This window comes from Rattus norvegicus, chromosome 2 (genome assembly GCF_021556685.1).
Source record: "Rattus norvegicus strain SHRSP/BbbUtx chromosome 2, alternate assembly SHRSP_T2T, whole genome shotgun sequence".
Taxonomy (NCBI): domain Eukaryota; kingdom Metazoa; phylum Chordata; class Mammalia; order Rodentia; family Muridae; genus Rattus; species Rattus norvegicus.
Window position 1 is genome coordinate 218936070 of NC_141535.1, and position 26658 is coordinate 218962727.

A 26658-nucleotide genomic window follows, 5' to 3' on the forward strand; every position below is an offset into this window, starting at 1 on the left:
AACAGATTTAATGCTTTCATATTTCATCAGTCACGGGAGAGGTTGGAAGAGATATTCCACAAAGCAACACAAGTGTCATGTCCAGCTAAACTGGAAATCAAAGCTTAATAAATCTTAGAGGAATATAGAGAAATTTATTTGTAAAATACTTCTCATGCATGAAGTTCTATATGTCCTGATTCTCCTTTTATGTGAAAAGCAAAGCCTTATGACTGTGAATGTGAGGATTCAAGTTAATTGTTCAAGCATCACTTGCTACAAATCTTCCCATCTTGGTTATGTAGAAGAGTTTTCTAATTTGTATCTTGATAAATGGACTTTTGGCCACTGTTTATTCGAACAACTGCTTAATGATCTAATCAGAGAGCTGAGAATTAAAAACTTAATTTCGAACTTTCAGTCTATGATTATGTAATTCTGTCAAAGTTTTAGGTTACTCTTCTGGAAAGACAGCCAATACGAATCACTGTAATATTTAAATTTCTTTTTCACTAATTGTAAAGAATAAGGGACCCCAACCTTAAACACCACATAGGCAGAAGATGCCGTATCTGGCGCTGAAGCAGCCGATCAGGGGCCACAGTAAGGGAGCTAAAATTGTAGTAAATCCAACTTTCTGGAATGTGGAACTCCTTCAGGTAGTAGAAGTTTTCCCGGCATTCCTTTCATGTGAGTTATTTATGTAGGAATAGCAGCCACAGTTCTCTGCTTTTTCATGGGCCCTGGGAGGTGAGGTGTCAGCATGTGGGCAGAGCTTCTGCCGAGAGGGACACCATTGAGTTGAATGCTTGGCAGTGCTCCAGCTGCAGAAGGAAGAGTCCACTTTTAAAGACTTAAAAAAGAATGAATCGAATATGAACATGGCATTGTGGTGTAAACACATACTTCAGTCAGATTCAAGTGGACATCTCCAAAGTAACAGAAATTACACGGTCTCCATATTTGAGAATAGATTCGTGAAACAAAATAAGGCTCTAGAAAAAAAAGCAATAGTAATTTCTAGCTAAAGCTGTACTCCTTAAAAAAAGTTATGATGGATACTTAGAAGCACCAGTGCCATATTTATATGCTGTGAAAAACGGATATGTGTTAAGTTATTTTATTGTGAGTCATGAGGTGTTTTTATGATATATTTAATGTCTTAAAAGCATTCCGTTCTGTGTATTAGGCCTTCTAATAACATGTTGGATTTGCTCAGCTGGGTATTAATTTAGTAGAAGGCAATTGCAGAGTAAGTAGCTTGAGAAGGAGCTCAATCAGGTGGCCAGCAGAGAAAACGACAGGGTGTGCAAGGCATGTTCTGATTTCCCTGTCTCCTCTCCTGTTTCCCCACAACCTAATTTCAATTCCACATGTTCCCACACTGTCATTTGGAACTTATCGAGCATGACAGACATGAGTCTGGCCACAGGTGTTGTGAATAATTTTCACTTGTCAGTTTCCCACTGCACTTCAAGACCTGCCTCTCCACAGATTTCTCACTAACTCTCTGGATGTTTTAATAGTGTATTTGATCCAATTCCACTATACCATAGAAGAAGTCATAAGCAAATATTTATTGTGTGCTGGCTATAGCCTGTGTAGGATATAGATGCCAAGGAAGGAGTTGAGCCCACATCATGCCTTGGTTTTATAAGGTCATATAATGACATCATTTCTTTTAGATAATGAGGATTATGATGACAGTGATTGTCAGTACACCACAAATACCATGACACCCAATGCAAGTTAGGAAAAAGGAAAATACAGAAAAAGGTTATTAGATTCAGTATTCTGCAACAGTCAAATCATGCCTAATTCTTGATACTGAATTTGAAACATTATGCTATGGCATTTTCACGTGCATGCATATATATATACATATATATGTGTATATATATATATATATATATATATATATATATATATATATCCTTTTATTCACCATGTTGCCCAGGTGCCTTAAATTTCAAGTTTCAAGCTGTTCTTCTATCCTTACCTCCCAATTCACTGGAATTACATCATGCATCACTGTGTCCACTCTGGAACTCTGGGACTTCATACTTCAATGAAAACATGCATTGCCATTTATTATAAAATGTCCAAGATGCTGGGAATATTTTAAGCCAAATTATGTGAACAATGGACCAAGGGTTGGAGAAACAGAGTTGCTCATAACAAAGGTCGGTAGACTCGCCTTCACCCATCCCTACATTCCTTGTTTCATTCAATATGATGATATTCAGGATGAAGTGTCTGTAATTGTTCTCCTCTTTAGATGCAAAGGCATTATTAACGAGTTTACTAGAGTGTGGCACATGGACCTTGGGTCGTGGGAGATGGTCACAGCCTAAGAATGAGGATCACGACCTCCCCCTCTTTATTATGCACCAAATACCAATGTCAATGGTAGGCTCAGGTTTTGTTTACTTAAAAGGACCCTAAAGCTACCATCACACCCCAGGGAAGGCCTCTCACATTTGTTTCTGGTCAAATCCAAATGTGAATGGTCTTTAATTTATTTGTTTACTGAGGAATAAATTATAGCTTTTCACACTAAGAATAAACTCTTTCCATCTGTCTCTTTTCAAAATTGTGCTATGCCATGCATGGGGCCCTTCTGAGCCACAGATAGAGTCACATTACTTTCTACTACCGGGAAGAAAAAAGTCAAAAGCTAGCCATCAGAAAGCTAGGTATTCGTCATGGGTTCTACCAATGGAAAATACGGACATGAAATCAGTGTTTCTTTTTCTTGAAAATACGATCCGTCTATAAAAATAGTTAGACGGCAATATAAAAATGATTTCAGTGTATGATAAATTCATAGCTCTCTACATCAATTTGGGGGGAGAGGTAAAAAAAAAGTTGGAATTTTGGCTTGCTATCAAATTTAAATCATTACCAGACAAGATCATGCTAAAGCCGAAATACTGTGGTTTGGAACTGGCTCAGTCTACTCCAAATTACCCAACATGAGGAGGGTTTAAATTCATTGAGCTTGTATAAGAATTTACTCTTTTCTCAGATTATTCTGACTGTTCCCGATGAACTTCCCCCCAGCAGTGCTTGTCCTTCCAGAAAGGATGCTTCCCAGGTGCACACGGCCCACTTTGCTGGCGGAAGACTCGCGGGGATTCCTCTCCAGTTCTGGCTTTCGGTTTGACTCCTTTCTTGCAGTCCTGGAGAGAAAAATTAGAGATGACAGGAAAGAATACTTTATTTCTCAACATCAAAACATTATTTATACTCTCTCCTCCCCTCATCCCCTGAAGCATGAGAACACGCAGACTAGTTTACATCAGTACCAGAGTCCAAACCTCCCTGTCCCCATGCTGTTTTATGTCGGCTTGGGTCTGCTGCCTCAGCTGTCTCCTTTAGCAGCGAGGAAGATGCAGGCGTTCGGTCCTACAGCTCAGAGGGTGAATAGCGTGAGACACTGCCTCTTGCTCCTGCGAGAAAGCATTCACAGACTCATGTTGGAGACAGCAGTTAGGCCATAGGCATGTTTTGTATATCGGAAACATTAAAGGAAAGTGCATTAGCCCTCTGAATAACCACTACTCATATGCAAGTATACCTGCGTTGTGGAAAAATTGTCTTTTTCCTATGAACTCTATATTCCTCTATCTCAGAAGTTTAATTTTCTAATTAGCCTTTGGAGTGATGAACAAGGGAGATGGGTTTCCCTCCTGTCCCTAAAAGTCTCATTTGCTTTTATAATTGTTGCTGTGGGGGTATTTTCATGTCTTCCCTTCTCCAACTCCTGTTGCTGTCACCTGCCATCGACCTATGGAATAATGCACTGGTGTTCTACCTTCCCAGTGCTGTGACCCTTTAATAGAGTCCTTCATGCAGTGGTGACCCCAACCATAAAATTATTTTTATTGCTATTTCATAACTGTAATTTTGCTAGCGTTGTGGATTGTAATACACATATTTGTGTTTTCTGATGTTTTTGATAACTCCTGTGAAAGGATCGTTCAACCCAAATGGGTTGCAGCTCACGGGTTCAGAACCGCAGCTTAGAGGACCACACAGTACAACTTTGCTTCTGAATGTAAGCACGTAGCGCTCAGTGCAGGAGCCAAGGGATAAAATGGATGCAGTCTCTGTCCTTTTATTTTAGTCCTTCTAATTTGCTGCTGTCTTTGACAGAAACAGTTGACCATCCTCAAACGGAGGAGTCAAAGCACCCATGTTGCTACCTAAGGTAGAGGACGACAGTTCCTATGAAGTTCCCCTTGGAGTTGGTTGATGCGGGTGCAATTGCAAATTGTTCCCTGAGGCCCTTGTAGTGCACGGCTACCACGTAGATGAACTTTTCAGCTGAATTTGCATACGTGAGAAGTAAGATCGGGCCAGTATGAATTAGATTATACTATAATTGGATCTTACTTGTAGTAGTAGCCTTACACACACTGTAACTGAAAACATTTTACTTCAAGTTATGAATGAATATATATATATATATATATGATAACAAAAACAATTGCTGAGCTATATGTCAACAGGTATGATATTAAAAAATTACTATTCTATTATCATAGGTATCGAATCTTCTCCCCCTTAGGAAATGCATATAAAGCGAGAATTCCATAGCACACGGCACACAAGCAGATGCTAAAATATGTTGGTGGTGGGAAGCAGGCGAGGAGACTGGGGTGAAGGAGCAGAAGTGGACTATAATAAAACACGAAGCGAGCGGGACATGGGAAACGGCAACGCAGATGCAGAGCGGGCGCTGGCTGACTGCACTGAGGTCTGTGGGGCTGGTCGTTCGAACTGTGAAATCGCGACATGCGTTTGACTTATGTTCCACGAGTTACTTACGCCTTTTTTGCTGTGTAAGTGAAAATCACTGGCATATGTAACACATCTTTTATTATTTTATATTTTTTCCAAATATCCCCCTTTATTATTTTTATGGGCAAGATTAACTGAGTAACTCCTCTCTCTCTCTCTCTCTCTCTCTCTCTCTCTCTCTCTCTCTCTCTCTCTCTCTTCTCAACAGATCTTGCCTTAAGTTTATTTGTACAAACATCATAAGACACTAGTAATCTGTAAATTGTATGTAGGTAGGCGTGTCACAGGAGTCAGAAGCTTTTTCTATGACGTCTTCACAGACTCCTGGGCACCTCTGGGAGCCTGAGCTGGAACTGAAGCCTGGGCCTTACTGGAGCTTCGACCTCCGCCTCGGTTTGAACCTTTTGCTTTGGTTGGCAGAGCCTACGACCCTTGACCATGTAGCTTTGAATCCTCTTCCTAAGCCAGGGCGAGAGATGAAAGCCAGACAGCTTAGCTTGGGCTGTGGGCCCTTTGGCATCTTGGGCTTGATGGCATGAGGCTTCACAAGGGCCTAATGGCCTCTGTGCACGCACTCACTGCATTTGCATTGTTGGCCTGCATTTTCTTCAGGATTTTCTTGTTGTGCTTCTAGGCAAAGTGAGTGTTCCTCAAGATCTGGGGTCAGGAGAAAAATAATCTAATTTCTTCAGCAAAACTTCAGGTCCATTTTGTAAAAGACCAATTTGCTTCAAATTTCCAGAGTTAATTTCATGTGATCATGTGATTACCTGATGATTTCCTATAATTACCCATGGCCACACTTGACATTTTACTGTTGGAAAAGCCTCCTATATGTTTACATTAACTTGTGTGTTGTAAGCCTATTATATAATCACATTTAATATAGGTGTAGTATTACTTCCTGTGCAACCACTGTTTTAAAAAGAAAGGCAGTGGTGTTAAGACAAGTAATATTCTTTTACTATGAAACGTTATATATTATGATGTGTGCAAGCATGTGTGTTTAATCTTTCCAAGAGTCTGGGATAGAAGTGGGCTCGTTAAAACTTATCGTCATCTCACCTGGGATTTGATGAACAGAGAATTGAAACTATTTTAGGATTTCTAATTTCTTGTTTGTTTGTTTTTTTGTTTTTTGAGATAGGGCTTCTCTGTGTAATCACCCTTTGCTTTGTAGACCAGGCTGGCCTCAGACTCAGAGATCTGCCTACCTCTATATCATGAGTGTTGGGATTAAGCACGTGTATCACCACTGTCTGCCTCTTTTTAATTCCAAAGCCTAGGTGTGAATGATGATTTCTGTGATGTATGAAACTTAAATTCTACAATCTTCTGAGCATTCCTCACAAAAGCATTCCAATATAACAATTTTAAAAGTTGGCTTTAGAAGGGAGCAATTATCCAAAGCAAGGAAAATGATTATGATTTCATAATATTTCAAAATTCCTGTGATCGTAGGATACTTTAATTAAGTAACTCTACCTCTATTTAGATCTTTTTCATGACTGGCCTCCGTACTCTTTCTCTGGCTATGGTACTTTTGTTTTTCTCAGAATGGTTTGTGAAAAAATACATATCTGAAAACATCTACTTGCCCTTTTAGGAATTTCATGTAAAGTTTAGGCCTATGGTCAAGTTTGGAAAAGAGATCAACTTTCAGATTGCATGGCATTTAATGGTTACAGACTCAGTGAGTGACCTTGTCCAACCATTGTACCATCTGGTTCTCCTCACACAAGTTCGTGCTGTAAGGATTGCTATCTGTTTTGGAATTACTTTGCTCACATCAGTATTTTTTTATTAAATTTGGCAGAAAAACGTCTTTCTCAATGTATTTCTAAGGTTTATTCTAGAACTTAACATGCGCAGTGATCCATTTATAAAGCCTGCATAGACATATTTTTCATTTAGTGACTTCGAAACATTGAATTATCTATCCATTACATATCAAAATTGCTATATTCTTCTTAATATATCATGATCTATTTTTGTTTTCTTCGTTATTGTTATTTATTTCTCATTAACAGAAGAATGTTCTTCATTCCCCTTTATTTGGTTTGTATCCTAATAGTTTTTGGACGTCCCCTGGACACTTATTTTTCTTTAAGTTCACTGAGCTGTTTCTTTGTATCTTCCTTAAGCACTTTGAGTTTTTCCATGGAGTTTATGATTGTTCTTTTGAGTTCTGTGCTCTGGGACTCATCAAGCAAAGTCTCATTGGTAAACATTTAATGGGCAGCTCACTGCCTTGGTCTTTCCTGTTGCTTGTAATTTGAAGAGGGGAGCTGGGCATTTTTGTGAGCTTCTGTGCCTGGTGTATAAAGCAGGTTGGGGCAGAACATGGGATATGTGGCCTCAGCTGGGTCTGAATAAAGGTTAGATGTGTCTTAGGTGGAATGAAGTCAGGTGGACACAGGCTGCTGTGCTGCCATGCAGGATCTGCATTGCGTGCAGTTTTAAGACTGGAGTGTGAGGGTAGATCCGGGGTTAGGGAGGGAATGCAAAGAGCAGGATCAGTTAGACTCACCTGAATAGACACTGGACTAAGAATTTGGGTGTAGCACAGCAGAAGTCGGTGGGTCGGAGTATGTACTAGACAGAATGGAGGGTAGGAGAAATGCAAGTAAGTGTGGTTGGACTAGGACAGTGCACTGAATGTGGGATTCTACTAGATATGGGGGCTTGAGGAATGTACAGGGGGTGAGATTTGGGGTAACTCACTATTCAGACACTGGCAAAGGACTACAGGGTCTGGCTAAGTAGAGAGGAATGTACAAGGGGTGAGATTTGGAGTAATTCACTATTCAGACACTGGCAAAGGACTACAGGATCTGGCTAAGTAGAGAAGGTCGAATGTGGTGCAAAGGCCTACCCTACTAGTTATTAATAAGACTTTTATGAATAAATTTAAGACACTAAGAATGTTGCCATTCTTGGCCCCAAATCAGAAGCCTTGATTTAATAGACGGGAAACCACACCTGGTGCTCCACGCATTGCCCAGGTGAAGGCTACACGAGGAGCGTTGCTGCCCAATCGTTTCTGTGTACGGGCTTGCGGAGGTCAGATCAACTTCACATGATTTTTCCAACTGAAACCTGCAGATTCCATCAGGTCACAGTGATTCAGATGTGTTCCGACATGATCCAATGTGCTGGCATGCAGAACTTGAGTGATTTCACTCAGAAACATTCCAGTTGGAGCAGCACTGCCCTGTGTCCTGCAAACAGGGTTCACGGGAGCATCTAACATCGTTCTTAGACAGAAACTGTTTGAGGAGCTTAGCGTTTTGAGCTGTAGTTTTGAGCGCACCCTTTTCCTGACTGAGAGAATGAAGATCCTGTTTGGCATTGTCAAGAACTTTGTGTGGTGATTGGGAAATGATCAAAATCTAACTGAAAGCTCCTTCCTTCTTTCCTCCCTTCTTTCCTTTCTTCCCTTCTTCCTTTCTCCCTTTCTTCCCTTCTTTCTTTCTTTCTTTCTTTCTTTCTTTCTTTCTTTCTTTCTTTCTTTCTTTCTTTCTTCTTTCTTTCTCCCTTTTCCCCACCCCCTTTCTTTTATCTCATGCCTCCTCTCCTCTCTTCTGTCTTTTGTAATGTGCACATATTTACATGTTTAGTCTTGAATGACTTATTTATAGAGTGGTGCTACATCTGGCTCTGTAAATTTTGAGTAGGAGGACTTACGAAACATTCCTATGACTAATAATAGCTTAACCGGGCACAGACATTGCTGAAATCCACACTATATACTTCAGTTAATCTAAACTAAATGATCCTTCAGGTAATTTTCCATTAACTTCATATAAAAGTGTCCTTGGGTTTCTGGGGAGATGGCGCAGTGCAGTGGGTACCTGCTATATTGACTTGAGGACCTGGGCTTGGATCCCAAGCACTCACATAAAATCCAGCAGTGGACATGGGCACCTGACACCGCAACATTTTGGGAGGGGAAGACAGAAGAGCCTCTGAGGCTCAGCTTAGCTCTTTTCTCAAAGGCATGAGGAGAGCGATAGACTGGGAGAGCATTTAACTTTCTTCCTCCAGCCTCGCACTTGCACACAGCGTGCATATAGACCACATACATATGTCATGCCCCAGCCTTGGTTGCTTTACGTGGACAAGTACTAGTGAGGGTTTAGAAAGCAGGAGATAGTTGTGACGATTAGTGAGGATGTAAATAAGACCACACGGGCTTTTCTGAGGAGAATTGCAAATAGAATGACCATATAATGCAGCAAAAGCAGAGCAACACTTAGTTCTCTCTCTGTCTCTCTGTCTCTGTCTCTGTCTCTGTCTCTGTCTCTCTGTCTCTCTCTGTCTGTCTACCTATTTCAAATAGAAGTGTTTTCATTGTTTCCAATGCAAAGAAATGATAAATATTTGATGACTGAGTTATACTTGTTTATTTAATCATGATATATACATACAAATACATACATGTATATATTACATAAAATGATATCTCATATATAACTTAAACTTTTATATACCATATAAAATTTTAATCTAAACTTAAAAAAGATGAAAGAGACCAATTTCTTAATAAAATTCAGCCCAAATATCTTACTCTATAATATTTTTCTCCTCTTTTTTAAGAATATTTGTCTCTACTTCATGTAGTATTGGTGGTATGCCTGAGTGGTGGGGGGCGTGTGCCAGATCACCTGGGACTGGAGTTATTGACAGTTGTGGATTCCATGAGGACTCTGGGAATTGAACATGGAACCTCTGGAAGACTAGTCAGTGGTCCTAACTGCTCAGCCATCAAAGCTGCATGAACCTGGAGGTCCCGGAAGGGGATGGTGCCAAGGAAAGAGGCAGAAGTTTCCACAGCTTTGCCCCAAAGCTGCTTCACTCTCTGGTGCTATCATTTTAAAAACACAGGCATTCATTTTGAGCTTGAAATATCTTAACATCAATATTAAATGAAAATATAAATTCAGACTTTTTATTGAGACAATTTCCAGGACTAGATTTCACCCATGACTTTCAGATATTTGATTTATGGTCTGAATTATGTATTCACTCCTGTCTTGCCTCCTTTGGAACAGGATGTATTCCGCATTTCATTATACACTTGGATAGTTTGATGGCTGCTAATACATTCAGGAATCAGTGGCATGGTATGATTATAAACGGGTCCCACACTGCTGATTTCTTTCCATGCACGCTATCGAGTGTGGCAAGGCAGAGCCCAAATGCCATCTATTTCTCTTCATTTCTTTTCTTGATTCTACTGAATTTGGATTATCTTGCAATGAGTGAACAGAACTGTTGTCGAGTGCTCTGTGTATAGCATGCATTTCTATTGATAACATGTAGTAAAGAGCCGCTCTGTCCCATGAGCATGCGTGGGGATGAATGTGCTGCATGTTGCAGAGCTATGGATGCTCACATGCAGTCATGTGCTCCTTTAGCTTCAACAGCACTATATAGTTTGACAGCTGCATTCCCACAAACAAACAAACAAACAAACAAACAAACAAAAAGACAACCCAACACCGTATTCTCAATAAGAGGTTTTCCATCTCAGTCAATTGGTGTGAATACTGTATCTTCTACACAGTAAAAAGTAGGAATAAAACGTATTTTCTTGATTTATGTCCTCGGGTCAGTATTTACTGAAAGTTTTACTTGACGAGTCTACTATTAGGTTGAGAATTCTCCTTGGAAGCCTGGTACCATGACCCCAAATTTCATACATTTTTTTAATGCTGGGAAGAAAACATTGTTTTTCTGGGTTTAGTTTATAATAGTTGGTGGTGATACATGATACAGGTTGGGTGTTTATATTACCCGTGTCAGGATTCCCTTAGGTCTATAATTAACACACACACTGAACACTATAGAATCCTCTGACGAATGTGCTCAGCCTTTTAACTGACTGACCCAGGGATCTGCTGCTTTTAATCCTCACCTGACGCCTACGTTCACTTTTCCCAAACATTTTATTTGGCATTTATCACATGTGGTGCCTTCCTGTTCTTTTCATCCTTCTTGTTTTATTGATGAATAATGAAAATGTTAACACTGCTTATCTTGACGTGGGCAAATGAAGAGTGACTTGCCTAAGAGCCTCTTGTCTGAATCAGCTGGGTGGTTTCTGTGTGTTTGCTTCCAGTTTTAAGCTATGATTGCTTACGCCCAACAGTAGCTATAAAATACACATTTGTGGGAAAGGCCCTAATCTCATAGTCAACGAAAGTAATCTTATTCTGTGATGTGACTATAAATGAAATCCCACTTTACAGTGGCTACTCTCATGCCCATGAAGAACCTTATGGGTTTGTAGCGCAGGCTTGTAGCAGAAGAGCTACCTCAGCGGGAATCTTATCTATTCCTCCCCACACTGCTTTCTTTTGTCATTTCAATCACTGCTGAGATGGATATTTTTAGGACACTTTTATAGTTTTAAAGTTTTGAGGTGTTTTTTTTTTGTATTTACAAAATCAAGACTATTTATGTAGTCACACAGGATTGACATTTTGTTATCCACTGAGATTTTCCTGGGAGAGGAAATGATGGCTCAGTTGATAAAAATGCTTGCTGTGTACACATGAAGCCCTGAGTATGGTGCCCTGGGCCTGTGGAAAGGTAGAACACAGTGGCACACATTTTGGAATCTCAATGCTGGAGAAGTCAAAACAGAAGAAACCCTGAACCTGGCTGGCCACTCTGTCTAGCCAAATTGCTGAGCTCCAGGGTCAATGGGAGACTTACTAAAACATTAAGGTGCGTAGTCATTGAGGAAGACATCCAAAGTCAACTTCTGAGTCTACACCTGTGATGCATATATGTTCAGGCATACATGTATGAGCCATGTTTGTATTTTGCATTCTATGTCAAGATAGTTGCTGCTTCTTTTTGGTTCAGGCAACAAAATCATATTGCATTTAAAACAATTGAGATATCATTTTACAAATACTTGTAAGTGTAATTTTTAAACCTAGTTCTCTTTAGTTCTATTTTAACTGATCGTTTTGCAACTTGAAGGACTATTGCTTCCTACTGTGCCATGCCTATAGCCATATCATTTATAGCATGAACCTCTTCTATTGTCTTTTAAACGTAACTTTTCCTTATGCATCCCCAAGGTCTTACTCTATAGTTTTGAGCTTGAGCAGAACATTAAAATACTACACAGTGAAACTACTTGTAATCTAAAAGCCTGGGGTGCAGTCTAGCTCCATCGCTACTTAGCTTCCATCATGGGGAATGAGTAACCTTGGCTGTCACACATTGAAGATACGTGCCATAGTATTTGGTTTGTATGATGGCTGAGAGAATAAACTAACACACGTGCATCTTATGTATGTACCACGTCGGTTCAATTTCCCAAGATGTAGGATCATCCAGGAGACAAGTCTCTGTACACACCGGTGATGGTTTGTCTTGTTACAGTTAATCCTGGCGGGAAGGTGGGGAAGATACACCTTGAATATGGACATAGAGATTTCTACATCAGGATCTTGGACTGAATACAAAGCAGAAAGTGTCTGAGGAAACATGTGTATCCCCTGCTTCCCGACTATGGACACAATGCAACCAACTGCCTCAAGCTCCCACCAATTAAACTCCCAGCCATGATGGATGAGGCTCACCAAGTGTGAGGCAAAATGAGCCTTTGCTTTTGTTGGGAATTTTGTTACAGCAGCAGACAAATGACTAATACATATACTATAGGTATATTATTCATATATGTATTACCTATGACTTATTATACAGTAGCATTTTTTAAACACTATGCTTGGTCAATTGTCAATTGTCAATAATTAGATTGAGTCCACATTTGGCTTCTCTGCCCTGTTCGAAAGGAATAGATCTATGTCATTATGTACGAAGCCACCTAGCTTGATTCAAGAAGAAGATGGCCGGGAGCACAGTGAGGAGGTGTGAGCACTCCAGTCAAAGGAGACCTCTGGATTAGCACTTACACTGGTGGGGAAGCAAAAGCTAGAGTTGGAGTTTTGAAGGTGCGTGTGGAGGGGGAGGGGCAGGAGTCCATTCCTGTTGGGAATTGCATTCTTGATGATAGTAAAAAGATCTAAATCTATTTTATTAGTTCATGTTAGTAATTATTATTTGCACCAGTAGCTCCGTAAAATTGTTCAAAATGTCTTAAGAAGACTCTACAGCTGTTTGGCACACTTTCTGTACTGATAATAAATATGTTTGATAGGCACTGAGAGAAAATAGCAGGCAGGAGCCGAGGTTAGGCAGTACGCCTTCGTATACCAAAGCGGTAAATCTTCCCGGGGCAGCCTGTTATGTAATGCCATGGGAAATCAACTGGAAACAACACTGAAATGTGCTAACCCGACAGGGCAAGAAGCGCACCTTTATCAATGTTCCCATCTCGGGCTTGGGCTGCACTTGTGCAAGACTCAAAACACAGAAAGACAGTCTGGCAGTCTTTAAAATCAACTTGCAATTTCAGAACCAATACATAGTCTGCAAAAGAGTATAGCTTCTTCTTGACTACCTTTGAAATACATTTCACAGTACAACACACACACACACACACACACACACACACACACGAAGAGAAAGAGAAAGACTGTACTCTGTACTTGGTTGCATAATTCTGCAGATGTTGATGACCTGTTTCAGGGAATGGAGCTGTTCATCAGGAGGGAAATACATAGACTCACTGTTTGAAAATGAAATTAAAGTATATCTTTGATATGCATGTTTGCATACACTCATGCTGTGTCATGCATGTAGAGGCCCAAGGACAGCTCTAGGTGGTAGGAATCAACATTCACGTTGTTTAATGCTGGCTTTCCTATTCCCTGAGGGGTATGCTACCTAGGCCAGCTGGCCTGAGACCTTCTGGTATTCCTCATGTTTCTGCTTCCCACCTTGCCACAGGAATGCTGAAATTATAGACCTGTGTTACCACATCTAGCTTCATGTGTGCTCTCCGGTTCCTATCCAGGTTCCCATTCTTGTACGGCAAGTACTTAATGCAGGGAGCCATTTCCTCAGCCCTTACCACATGGCTTTAAAGTGTCCTGTTAGTTTGTGTCAGAGTGACTTAGACCACTGTGACTTTTACAGCTTCTTGAGCATCTGCCTCTTATACTGGTCCCAGAAGCTCGTCAGGAGTACTTTATTTCATGAGGGGCTTTGTGCTTTGCTCCTGTAGCAGGGATGCTCCTGTGTTTTCCTTCCACAGTGCAGTGTGCAATCATTAGGACTTGACACTCCACCGTGTCTTTTATAGCGAATATCGTTAATGGTTGGTAGTTATCCAAATCTTCAGTAATAAGCAAACCTGTTGCAAACCCCTTAAAATTACTAAATTACTGAATTACTAAACAACATTTCCATAGAGTTAAATTTTAATTGCCAAATGCATATAACAAAACCTTTTTATAGATGGGGATAGTTTTAAAGATTTAGACCTGAAAACTTTCATTTGTATTTTTCTTCTTCTTCTTCTTCTTCTTCTTCTTCTTCTTCTTCTTCTTCTTCTTCTTCTTCTTCTTCTTCTTCTTCTTCTTCTTCTTCTTCTTCTTCTTCTTCTCCTTCTCCTTCTCCTTCTCCTTCTCCTTCTCCTTCTCCTTCTCCTTCTCCTTCTCCTTCTCCTTCTCCTTCTCCTTCTCCTTCTCCTTCTCCTTCTCCTTCTCCTTCTCCTTCTCCTTCTCCTTCTTCTTCTTCTTCTTCTTCTTCTTCTTCTTCTTCTTCTTCTTTTGGCATTGTGTCATAGTATCTGAAGGAGAAATCACTATGTGTTGAATTTACTCTTCAAAAGCTTTCAGTATGTAATATGTAACAAAATGTAAGCATTTGTTAGAGCTGGGAGCATCTGAAGAACATACAGAACATTTCCAGGGAAAGAAAGGCCAACCCTTTCCTTGTTTGAAACCCAAGCTGCAGCCTTGTGTTTTTTTCTCTGTGCCATTAACGAGATGCTCATTAGAAATTCCTTATATTTAAAGTGGATGTCTTGGATTGTTCTAAGGGTTCTTATCTTCTTAAAGAGTACCAACTTTTCCTATTTTCCAAGTCACTGAAATAAGAGGCAGGTTCTCATCTTCCCTCTGTCCTATGCGCTAGTGTCATCCAAGTAAGCCTTAGCAAAGCTGAAACTGTCCTCATCTGTCTGTGGTAGCATCTCCCCACTTCCAGCCACCCTCCTCCCCACCTCCAGCCACCCTCATCCCCACCTCCAGCCACCCTCCTCCCCACCTCCAGTCACCCTCATCCCCACCTCCAGCCACCCTCATCCCCACCTCCAGCCACCCTCATCCCCACCTCCGGCACCCTCATCCCCACCTCCAGCCACTCTCATCCCTACCTTTAGCCACTTTCCTCCCCACTTCCAGCCACCCTCATCACCACCTCCAGCCACCCTCATCCCCACCTCCAGTCACCCTCTTCACCTCCTCCTCATTTCTCACCACCAAAGCCATCTAACCAAGCTGATCATGGTAGAGTAAGACTGTAATCAAAGCACTCAGGAGGTAGTGGCAGGTAGAATTCTGTAAGTTTGAGGCTAGCTTGGGCCACATAGTGAATTTCAGGCCACCCCAAATAAGCTATCTAACTAGAAAAAGTTTCTAGTGCAGTCTGCTGGGCTCTAATTTGTTTCTTTTGAGACAAGGTATCACTAGGTAGCTCAGGGTAACCAGAAACTCATGATCCACTTGACTCATGTTCTGAGTGCCAGATTACTGGGAGGTGTTAACACACTCTGCCTCCATCATTCTGCTGTTTCCTCCTTGTTTGAGTCAGACTTTAAGTGACATTGTAACAAATACCTGGCAGGAACCATTCAAAGACAAAAGCTTTTATTTTGGCTCAGTTTCCAAGGTGTCAATGTTCAGCTGTAGATGTGATGAGGCATGGAGCCCATGGTGGAATGTATCATCTTATTAATGGCTACCAGAAATCAGAGAGTCTGATAGAGGAGATAATAGGGCAGGGGAGGTGACATCTCCTTCAAAAGCATGCCAGTGTCCTGCTTCTCCCAAGCAGACCAATCTCAATACCTGCATTACCTACCAATGGCATGAAATTATGAACCCATCACTTAACCCAGAGGTTATCCCATTCATGAAATCAGCATTCATGATCTAATCGCTCCCAGAAGTCCATTATCAGACTCCAGTATAACAGCCTAAGGGGTGTGTTTCATCTTCAAACCATAACACCCTATTACATTTTTTATTTACGGCACTACTTAAAATTTAAATATTACTCAACTTATGTGGTTTGTGACACTAGACAATCAACTGCATTGGGTATAAACATTTTTACCTGTCTTTATTTTAATAACAGTATGTCTTGTTCCTGCAGTTTGACAGAATATGTGTGTAATTGGTGAGGTAATTTTCACATTTCTTGAAGGAAGCCAGAGGACAAAGTCTCCCCCCGCAATATGGATGAGAGGTTTAAGGGTGGAAAATGAATGCTCCAACTTCTTTTGTCTACAATGACCAGGGATAAGACACAAAGCCGGAGGAATATGTAAAGACACCTTGTTGGGGTTTAAATACAGCATGGGGTAGCTTTCACTTCATTTGAACATCAGCAGAGGGCTAGTTAGATCTCTTCAGTCCATAAAATGCAGGAAATGACAGCAGGACCTGATGACAAAGCTCTAGGTTCTAGAGATCAGAAAGCCAGAATTTATAACCTCAGCCTATTGCTTCCTGGCTGTGTGGCCTTCAAAAAGTTACTCCACCTTTCTGTACCTCATTCACTTCATGTATAAAATAACATCATATTCTAATATCTCAAAGATTTTATAAAATTGTGATAATATGCACAAAATGTATAAATTGCAACTCATTAAATATATATAGTAAAATAGACTTATTTCATATTTAATCAAAGGCAGAGTATTTCTGTATTTTGTCTGTAGTTTTGAAAGTATCCAAAGAAGATACAGATTAAAATAGTAGGGAAATAGTTAATCTTGGCTCACTATAGTATCTTAGGATTGTAAGACTACCTTTCAGTTGAAAATACTCTGTGGGAACTTTGTTCCTGGTCTTCTGTGGATAAGTAAGCAGACCCCATACTTTGATCCTCATCTTTCCTCCTGTCTGGCCACGGTGGGACTGACATCTGGGATAGAAGAGAACACATAGATGGTATTTGATTGAGTTGCATCTCAGACTGGCTGCACCATCCGGGGATGCTGAGACAAAAATGCACACTAAAGAATCCGGTGTGTCAGGGACACAGAGGTGCTTTGCTGCTTAGGAAGAGCCCAAAAAAGCATGCCCCTGGAAATATAGTTCTGCTTCCACAGGCAGATGCAGTGGTGACAGTTGCATGACAGTCATACATCATGGGAGATCCAAGTCATGCGTTTTCATAGTTGCACACTTGTCTGAAAGTGCATCTCTGAGTTCCGCATGGAAGCCAAGGGCATTGGAAAATGGCCCAGGTCGGTGCCTTGTCTCGATATTCTGTAACACATTTAAGCTCATTCCACATCTACATGCAGACAAAGGCATCTCTTAGAAATACACCCAAGCTTTCCAAAGGAGAGATGATCTGCACAGACCACCGAGGATAATCAGATCAGCAATGGACACACACTGAAGGAAATCATTTCTGCTGCCTCTGAATCTCTCAGTAACAAATGGTTTAGCACTGATATGTGGGACTCCTTGGCCCCCTCCATCCATCCATGCCTGGCTGCCGAGGGCCCCTGCTGTGCAGACCTAGCTCAGTTATCATTGATTATGGAGAGTTTGTGATTTTAATGGCTGTGTATTGACTTGAAATATCATTCTGTTGACCTTCTGGCTGGCTTCTGGCTGAATCTTACATTCTTCTGTCCCCTCTTTTGTGACATTCTCTGAGCAGAGATTTATAACTACATGAGGTCTTAAAACTCCGTGACCATTGAATGCTCAGTCTTAATTATGGAGTTAGTTTGACATTTAAGCTTTGAACTCTCATTCGCATTCATGTTCTGGCTGTGTATTATATTGTGAATAACATGGTTGTATATGTTATGTGTAATAAAGTGGGAGGAGCAACCATCTATTTGTAGTTCAATATTTTCTTCTCTTTAAGTCATTTGAATTTTCCCTCTTGGTGGTGGGTGGTACGGATGACAGGCTAACAGATTCAAAAGAAAATGGGCTGACTCCAGAAGTCTCTTAAGCAAGATTCAGGACCTGGCTCCAAGAAAAAAGGCAGAGAGACAGAACTAGGAACACCCTGGTTCTAGCTATGAATGGCATCAAGTCCTAAGAGAACGGAGATGTGCTCAGAGGAATGTCTGAAGAACACATCAAAGAAGAAATATGGGACTCTGCCCTCACTAGGAATGGTGGCCGGGTACCAAAAGGACGGAGACATGATGTGAGAATGTGCTGAGCTGTGCGACATCAACATATCTAAGAATAAAGAAAGAGTAGAAGGAAGGACACGGGTATCCTACATGGGTCCAAGCCAAGGGCAGTGGCTAAGGCTTTTCACTTAGAGGACCTGCAGGCAATGAGGAGTCACAAAGGAATGTAAATGGGTTCGGAGGGATGACCAAGTCAAGGGAATGGAAGAGCTAAAAAAAAAGCCTATATCTGCACCTAGAGCGGCAGCTGATCCCCAAGGGAGAAAGTAGCATGTCTTATCTGTTTATTCTATCAAAGATAGGCTTTCCAGTTTGGTTTGTTTTGATGCCTTGAGGTCTTCGGTTCTCCGTCTAGTTTTGAAAAAAATGGGTAAGGTGAGCATCCCACACAACTCCTGAGGGGTGTTCTCTCTTATTGTGCCTGTAGGTAGATATGTCTGAAGAGGTAACTACTTCTACTGTTGAAAGGTTTGGTTCAACCGACAGACACAATTGGCTGATGAACCTTATATTGTTCTGTGGAATGATGGGCAAAAGACTGAGGGACTCCTGAAAAAGATAGACTAGCTAAAGGTTTTCGGTTCCAACAATTGGATCTCCCCAGGCAGAATTGCCAAATTTTTAATTAAAATATTTTGAGGTTTTGGTGGTCATTAAAGCTACATAAGTGGGAATAGTCACAAAAGAGCTTGGGCACAACACTTGTTTCACTCACAGAACTCCATTAAAGCCCGGTAGCCCAGTACCTAGTTATTACAAATGTTTTTCCTTCATTGTGTTCCCCATGCTAAAACTGCTATGATCGAGTCACTGATACATCTTGAAATAATAATTTCCTTAATCGCCAGCTTCTCAGCTGAGTGTTTAGGTTGATGTCTCCTCTAGTTTCTAATATCCTTCACTATAATTACATCTGCTTCCCCATGTTAGACATGTGCTAACATCTTAGCATATCTGCAAACTATCCATTTGATGTTTGGTTAATATTTAAAATGCTTAAAACTTTATGTTACAGGGACACTGAGCCCCAAAACTTCTATTGCTCTCAAACTGTGCCAATGAACGTAATGACATTTCTATGCTGCTCTGTAGTAATGTAAAAACATCTTAGAAAGGGGTGCAGATGCTGACATAGCTTGAGAATCAGGTGTATGTTCTCCTCAGTTACCTGTTTCATGTTTTTCTCAAGCAGGGCAAATAAACTATTGTGGAATGGCATTCTCTAGGCATCAAATGACCATTGCTCTCTTGAACTCTCAGCAGCTGTGATTATCCACATCAGATGTGCCCACGTTGGCCCATTAACATCCTTTCATGTGGGGTGGAAGAGCTCACTAGGCCCCTCCACTCCCCTAGAATAGTGAAGCAGTTAACAATTGTTGGGATACAAGGGGATGACTTTTCTTCAGTGGTGTAGTCACCCACAAGTTGTCTACACTCTTGTCATTCAATGCCAATTAAATGCATTGCTTCACCAAGCTAGAATTTGGTAAAATAACTTCTTTGGACTGTGATTGGTCCTTGACCTGAAGTGCCTAGATAATTGTTTGTATCTCCAAAGGAAAATTTAATGCAACACTTGGCACCCAAAACAGCCAACACAGAGCCAAAGGTGATTCTAGAGGAGGTACTAAACATTGTCTTTGATGGGCTCATGAGATATGCAATCAAAGCTAAGCTATCTGAGGATAGAAGATCCTTAAGGGCAATTTCAATGTGGGCATCATTCCTCATGTGGCATAAACAGGTATGTCTTCTTGTCTTTCCCTGTGATGGATGAGAAGACATCTAACCAAATCTGAAATGTCTGGGAGCACAGTGTTCACAAAGAGAACCTCAGAGTGGTCTTCTTTTATGTAATATGGATTGTCTTGCTTCACTGATAAACAGGATCTGTCTTGTAAGTACAGGGATGCACTCTCAGTGGATGCTGAACTAGAAAATAAGTTATAATCCCTGAAAGTAGCATGCACGGTTCAGTGTCACAAGCATGATCCAGAATCAGCTGCATGGTTCAACTGAGGCTGAGCTGTTGGTACAAGAACTTACTTAGGTCGAGCCTCTGAAGAAAGGAATTGAAGAAGACCTCAGAAGATAGAAGATCTCCCATGCTCATGGATTGGCAGGATTAACATAATAAAAATGGCCATTTTACCAGAAGTGATCTACAGATTCAATGCAATGCCCATCAAAATACCAATCCAATTCTTCAGAGAGTTAGACAGAAAAATTTGCAAATTCATCTGGAATAACAAAAAACCCAGGATAGCTAAAACTATCCTCAACAATAAAAGGACTTCAGAGGGAATCACTATCCCTGAACTCAAGCAGTATTACAGAGCAATAGTGATAAAAACTGCGTGGTATCAGTACAGAGACAGACAGATAGACCAATGGAATAGAATTGAAGACGCAGAAATGAACCCACACACCTATGGTCACTTGATTTTTGACAAAGGAGCCAAAACCATTCAGTGGAAAAAAGATAGCATTTTTAACAAATGGTGCTGGTTCAACTGGAGGTCAACATGTAGAAGAATGCAGATCAATTCATGCTTATCTCCCTGTACAAAGCTTAAGTCCAAGTGGATCAAGGACCTCCACATCAAACAGATACACTCAAACTAATAGAAGAAAAAGTGGGGAAGGAACTCGAACACATGGGCACTGGAGAAAATTTCCTGAACAAAACACCAATGGCTCATGCTCTAATATCAAGAATCGACAAATGGGATCTCATAAAACTGCAAAGCTTCTGTAAGGCAAGGGCAATGTTGTTAGGACAAAGAGGCAACCAACAGGTTGGGAAAATATCTTTACCAATCCTACAACAGATAGAGGACTTATATCCAAAATATACAAAGAACTCAAGAAGTTAGACTGCAGGGAGACAAATAACCCATTAAAAATGGGGTTCAGAGCTAAACAAAGAATTCACAGCTGAGGAATGATGAATGGCTGAGAAACACCTAAAGAAATGTTCAGCATCTTTAGTCATAAGGGAAATGCAAATCAAAACAACCCTGAGATTTCACCTCACACCAGTGAGAATGGCTAAGATCAAAAACTCAGGTGACAGCAAATGCTGGCGAGGATGTGGAGAAAGAGGAACACTCCTCCATTGTTGGTGGGGTTGCAGACTGGTACAACCATTCTGGAAATCAGTCTGGAGGTTCCTCAGAAAATTGGACATTGAGCTACCTGAGGACCCAGCTATGCCTCTCTTGGGTATATACCCAGAAGATGCCCGAACATATAACAAAGGCATGTGCTCCACTATGTTCATAGCAGCCTTATTTATAATAGCCAGAAGCTGGAAAGAACCCAGATGCCCTTCAACAGAGGAATGGATACAGAAAATGTGGTACATCTACACAATGGAATATTACTCAGCTATCAAAAACAATGAGTTTATGAAATTCATAGGCACATGAATGGAACTGGAAAATATCATCCTGAGTGAGGTAACCCAATCACAGAAAAACACACATGGTATGCACTCATTGATAAGTGGATATTAGCCCAAATGCTTGAATTACCCTAGATGCACAGAACAAATGAAACTCAAGACGGATGATCAAAATGCGAATGCTTCACTCCTTCTTTAAAAGGGGAACAAGAATACCCTTGGCAGGGAATAGGGAGGCAAAGTTTAGAACAGAGGCAGAAGGAACACCCATTCAGAGCCTGCCCCACATGTGGCCCATACATATACAGCCACCAAACTAGATAAGATGGATGAAGCAAAGAAGTGCAGGCCGACAGGAACCAGATGTAGATCTCTCCTGAGAGACACACCCAGAATACAGTAAATACAGAGGCGAATGCCAACAGCAAACCATTGAACTGAGAACGGGACCCGCGTTGAAGGAATCAGAGAAAGGACTGGAAGAGCTTGAAGGGGCTCGAGACCCCATATGAACAACAATGCCAACCAACCAGAGCTTCCAGGGACTAAGCCACTATCCAAAGACTATACATGGACTGACCCTGGGCTCCAGGGTCAGGTAGCAAAGTAAATAAAGCAAATAGCCTAGTAAGAGCACCAGTGGAAGGTGAAGCCCTTGGACCTGCCAAGACTGAACCCCCAGTGAATGTGATTGTTGGGGGGAGGGTGGTAATGGGGGGAGGATGGGGAGGGGAAGCCATATAGAAGGGGAGGTCGAGTGGTTAGGGGGATGTTGGCCTGGAAACCGGGAAGGGGAATAGCAATCAAAATGTAAATAAGAAATACTCAAATTAATAAAGAAAAAAAAAAGAACTTGCTTAGGGGAGAGGAGAAATGCAAAGAGAAAGGGACTTGTGGATATTGTCTGTACAGTAGCTTCTGATTGGCGAGAAATGCGAAAATAAGGGACCATGGAGATGGAGTTGTTGGCTTCTAATTCCCATGGCTGAGGATATACTGAGAGAAGAGGAATGCAGATTTAGTTTTAGTTAAATAGCCTTCTCTTGGATCTTAAAAATTAAACCATTGAGAAAAGTCAGAGAGAGAAGTGGGATACAGTGAGGCAGAAGTGATAGAAGATGCTTTCCAGGTACATTAATATAGAAGACAAATCAAAGACACATTATATAAATTGGATTCTTAATTATAGCCAAGGAAAACAAACTACGACAACCATGGATCTATCTGCCTTTGCAACACTTAAATTGGGCAAGCATTTGAAATAAGACACGTAAGTGAATCTCACGGCTTGGCTTGTGAGGCTCGAGAAGTGATGGGATCAGTTTGAGTACCATAGACACAGAGAAAATCAGTAATTTAACTATCAATTCCTCCTTGGCAAAAAAAAAAAAAGATTGCATAATCTAAGGCAGTATTAAGAAAAACAGTCCTTGAATGGTTCCTGGGAACAATCGGAGACATTTGGTTATCACCACCTGAGGTCCCCATAAATACCAGGGACCGGTAGAGTCTAGATGAAGAGCAGTTTCGAGAGACAGTTTTTCAATGCTCAGTTCACCAGGCCAGACAAAAGTCTTGAGAGTTAAGCAAAACATTTAATTCAGCAGGGGTCTCAGAACTTATATGGGACTTCAGTGGTTATGCTGAATGCCACTAAAGGGCATTATCTTTATGAATTAGGAAATGCTCTGTTAAATATTAATAATATATACAGACATGCAAATTAGATTCATTAAATACTGAAGAAATCAAGAGGAGAAGAAAATCATAAACAAAACTCCTGCTCAGATAAAGACATTAATACTGCACTATCAAAATGCCGAGGTGTAATAGTGGATCAAATGTACGGGTGCAACCAATTACATTCTGCTCAGATTTGAGGCCCATTCCACAGGAAGAAATTTATATCTGCTCTCATAAACCTAGTCAAAGTCTGTGAGGACCTAAGCCCTAGCAGAGAAGGAATTGATGATTCTTTGTTCAATTGATATAATGGCCCTGACAAATTACCATCTAAACACTTGATTTCAACACATTCAGTGTGTCAGCGCTTAGCTTTAGTCAGGGGAGTTGATTTTTGCTGTGGGGAACATCTACTGCAGTCTTAACTCTGGTCAACATGCTGAAAGTAAATGACTGTTTAATGTTCATAAATAAATGGGGCACATATATCTTGTAAAAGACTCAGTGAGCACTTCAGAAAGAGGGGGCAGAATGAATGGAAGAGCTTAAAGAAGTGATGGAATGTTATGGAATGTTATGGAATGTTCTCTTTTGGGCATAAGATGGTTTTGCCTTCTTAAACTCTCAGAATATCTGCATAAATTTAGCAGTCTTCTGTGGTCCATGGAGGGGTTCATGAGGCTCTACCAAGCCCTGAGGATAGAAAAGCAACCAATAGTATTTTTTCAGTGATGTTGTTGTCCATGTGCTGGTCAACAATAAAAGAACTTCTGGGGGAATCACCTGACCTCAAGCTATGCTGTAGAGCAATGGTGATAAAAATGGCATGATATCGGTACAGAGACAGACAAGTAGATCAATGGAACAGAACTGAAGACTCAGAAATAAACCTACACACTTTTGGTCACTTGGTCTTTGACAAGGAAGCTAAAACCATCCAATGGAAAAAGATAGCATTTTCAACAAATGGTGCTGCTTCAACTGGAGGTCAGCATGTAGAAGAATGCAGATTAATTCATTCTTATCTCTTTGTACAAAGCTCAAGTTCAATTGGATCAAGGACCTCCACATCAAACCAGATACACTCAAACTAGTAGAAGAGCCTCCAATACACAGGCACAGGGGAAAATTTCCTGAACAGAACACTAATAATGACTTTTACGCTAAGATTAAGAATCAACAAATGGGACTGCATAAATTTGCAAAGCTTCTGTAAGGCAAGGGACAGTGTCAATATGACAAAATGGCAACCAACAGGTTAGGAAAAGATCTTTACTAATCCTAGATCCAATAGAGGGCTAATATCTAATATGTACAAAGAACTTAAGAAGTTAGACTCCAGAGAACCAAATAACCCTATTAAAAATTCTAAACAAAGAATTCTCAACTGAGGAATATCAAATGGGTGAGAAGTACCTAAAAAAATGTTCAACATCCTTATTCATCAGAGAAATGCAAATCAAAACTACCATGAGTTTCACACATCAGTCAGAATGGCTAAGATCAAAAACTCAAGTGACAGCAGATGCTGGCAAGGATGTGGAGAAAGAGCACTCCTCTATTGCTGGTGGGATTGCAAGCTGGCAAAACCACTCTGGGAATCAGCTTTCTTGTCCCTCATAAAATTTGACATAATCCTACCTGAGGACCCAGCTATACCACTGCTAGGCATATACTCAACAGATGCTCCAACATAAAATAAAGACACATGCTCCACTGTGTTCATAGTAGCCATATTTTTAATAGCCAGAAACTGGAAAGAACCCAGAGGTCCCTCAACATAGGAATGAATACAGAACATGTGGTACCTTTACACAGTGGAGTACTAGTCAGCTATCAAAAACAATGACAATCAAATTCTTAGGCAAATGGGTGGAACTAGAAAAATAGCCTGAATAAAGTAACCCAGTCACAAAAGAACACACATGATATGCATTCACTGATAAGTAGATATTAGCCCAAAAGTTCAGACTACCCAAGATAATATTTACAGACCATATGAAGCTCAAGAAGAAGGAAGACCAAAGAGTGGATGCTTCAGTCCTTCTTAGAAGGGGGAACAAAATACTCCCGAGAGGAAATACAGGGACAAAGAGTGGAGCATGGAGTGAAGGAAAGGCCATCCAGAGACTGCCCCACCTAGGGATCCATCCCCTATGCAGCCACCAAACCCAGACATTATTGCTGAGGCCAGGAAGTGTTTGATGATAGGAGCCTGATATGGATGTCTCCTGAGAGGCTTTGCCAGAGCCTTACTGATACAGATGAGGATGCTTGCAGCTAACCATCAGACTGAGCACAGGGACCCCAATGGAGGAGTTAGAGAAAGGACTGCTGGGGTTTTCAACCTCATAGGAAAAACAACAATATCAACCAACTAGACCCCCCACTCCAAGCTGCCAGGGATTAAACCACCAATCAAAGAGTACACATGGAGGGGCCCATGGCTCCAGCCTATGTAGCAGATGATAGCATTGTCTGGCATCAATAGGAGGAGAAGCCCTTGGTCCTGTGAAGGCTCGTTTCCCCAGTGTAGGGGACTGCCAGGGTGTTGAGGTGGGAGTGTGTGGGTGGGAGTGGGAGCATTGTCATAGAAGCAGGGGGAAGAGGGGATGGAAGGAACTGGGAAAGGGGATAACATTTGAAACACCAACTATCCAGTTAAAGAAAAACAAAAAACAAAAAAACTTTGAATCCATTTTCTTTTCTATAAGTAAGACAAGTTGTTGGTTCACAAAAACAGACTTGGGTAGAATAATATCTTTTGTTCATCATGGCACCCTATCCAGAGTCAGTGGTTTTAACGCATATTTATACTTCTAATTTTAATCCAGCTTTCATCTCCCTATAATTATCTCCATATAAATGATTGACATCAAGAGAACGAATCTTAACATGCACATGTAATTGAAATACAAGTCCAAATAATATAACATATTTTAATGTCTGTGTTATAATCTTATAAAAATAAAAGCAAACTTTCCATTTTTTTAATCATTGTAACTATGGTTGTTTGAATAAGAACGACCCACATTGGCTCATATATTTGAATGCTTAACTCACTAGGACATGGACTACTTTGAAAGGGTTAGAAGGATTAGGAGGTGTGGCCTTTTTAGAGGAAGTGTGTCACTGTTGGTGGACTTTGAGGTTTCAAAAGACTATGCCAAGCCCAGTCTCCCAGTTTCCTCTCTCTCTCTCTCTCTCTCTCTCTCTCTCTCTCTCTCTCTCTCTCTCTTCTCTCCCCCTCCCTCCTCCTCCCTCCCTCCCTCCCTCCCTCCCCCCTTCCTCTCTCTCATCTCTCATGCCTGTGGATGAGGATGTAGAACTCTTAGCTGCTTCTCCAGCACCATGTCTGCTTCTGTGCTGCCAAGTTCCCCACCATGATGATAACGGTCTAACCTCTGAAACTGTAAGAAGCCCCAATTGAATGTTTTCTTTTTTCTTTAAAGAGTTG

At 40.9% G+C, this 26658-nt stretch overlaps 1 non-coding gene across 1 annotated transcript; it reads right to left on the minus strand.

Annotated features, from left to right (window-relative positions):
* Positions 1-2978: 2978 nt before the first annotated feature.
* On the minus strand, positions 2979-26615 carry LOC120101100 (histone H3.v1-like). The gene is made up of 4 exons (XR_015678312.1): positions 26510-26615; positions 16751-16866; positions 3288-3431; positions 2979-3161 (listed from the first exon to the last, which is right to left on the minus strand). It is a non-coding gene; the product is annotated as a histone H3.v1-like (transcript).
* Positions 26616-26658: the final 43 nt, after the last annotated feature.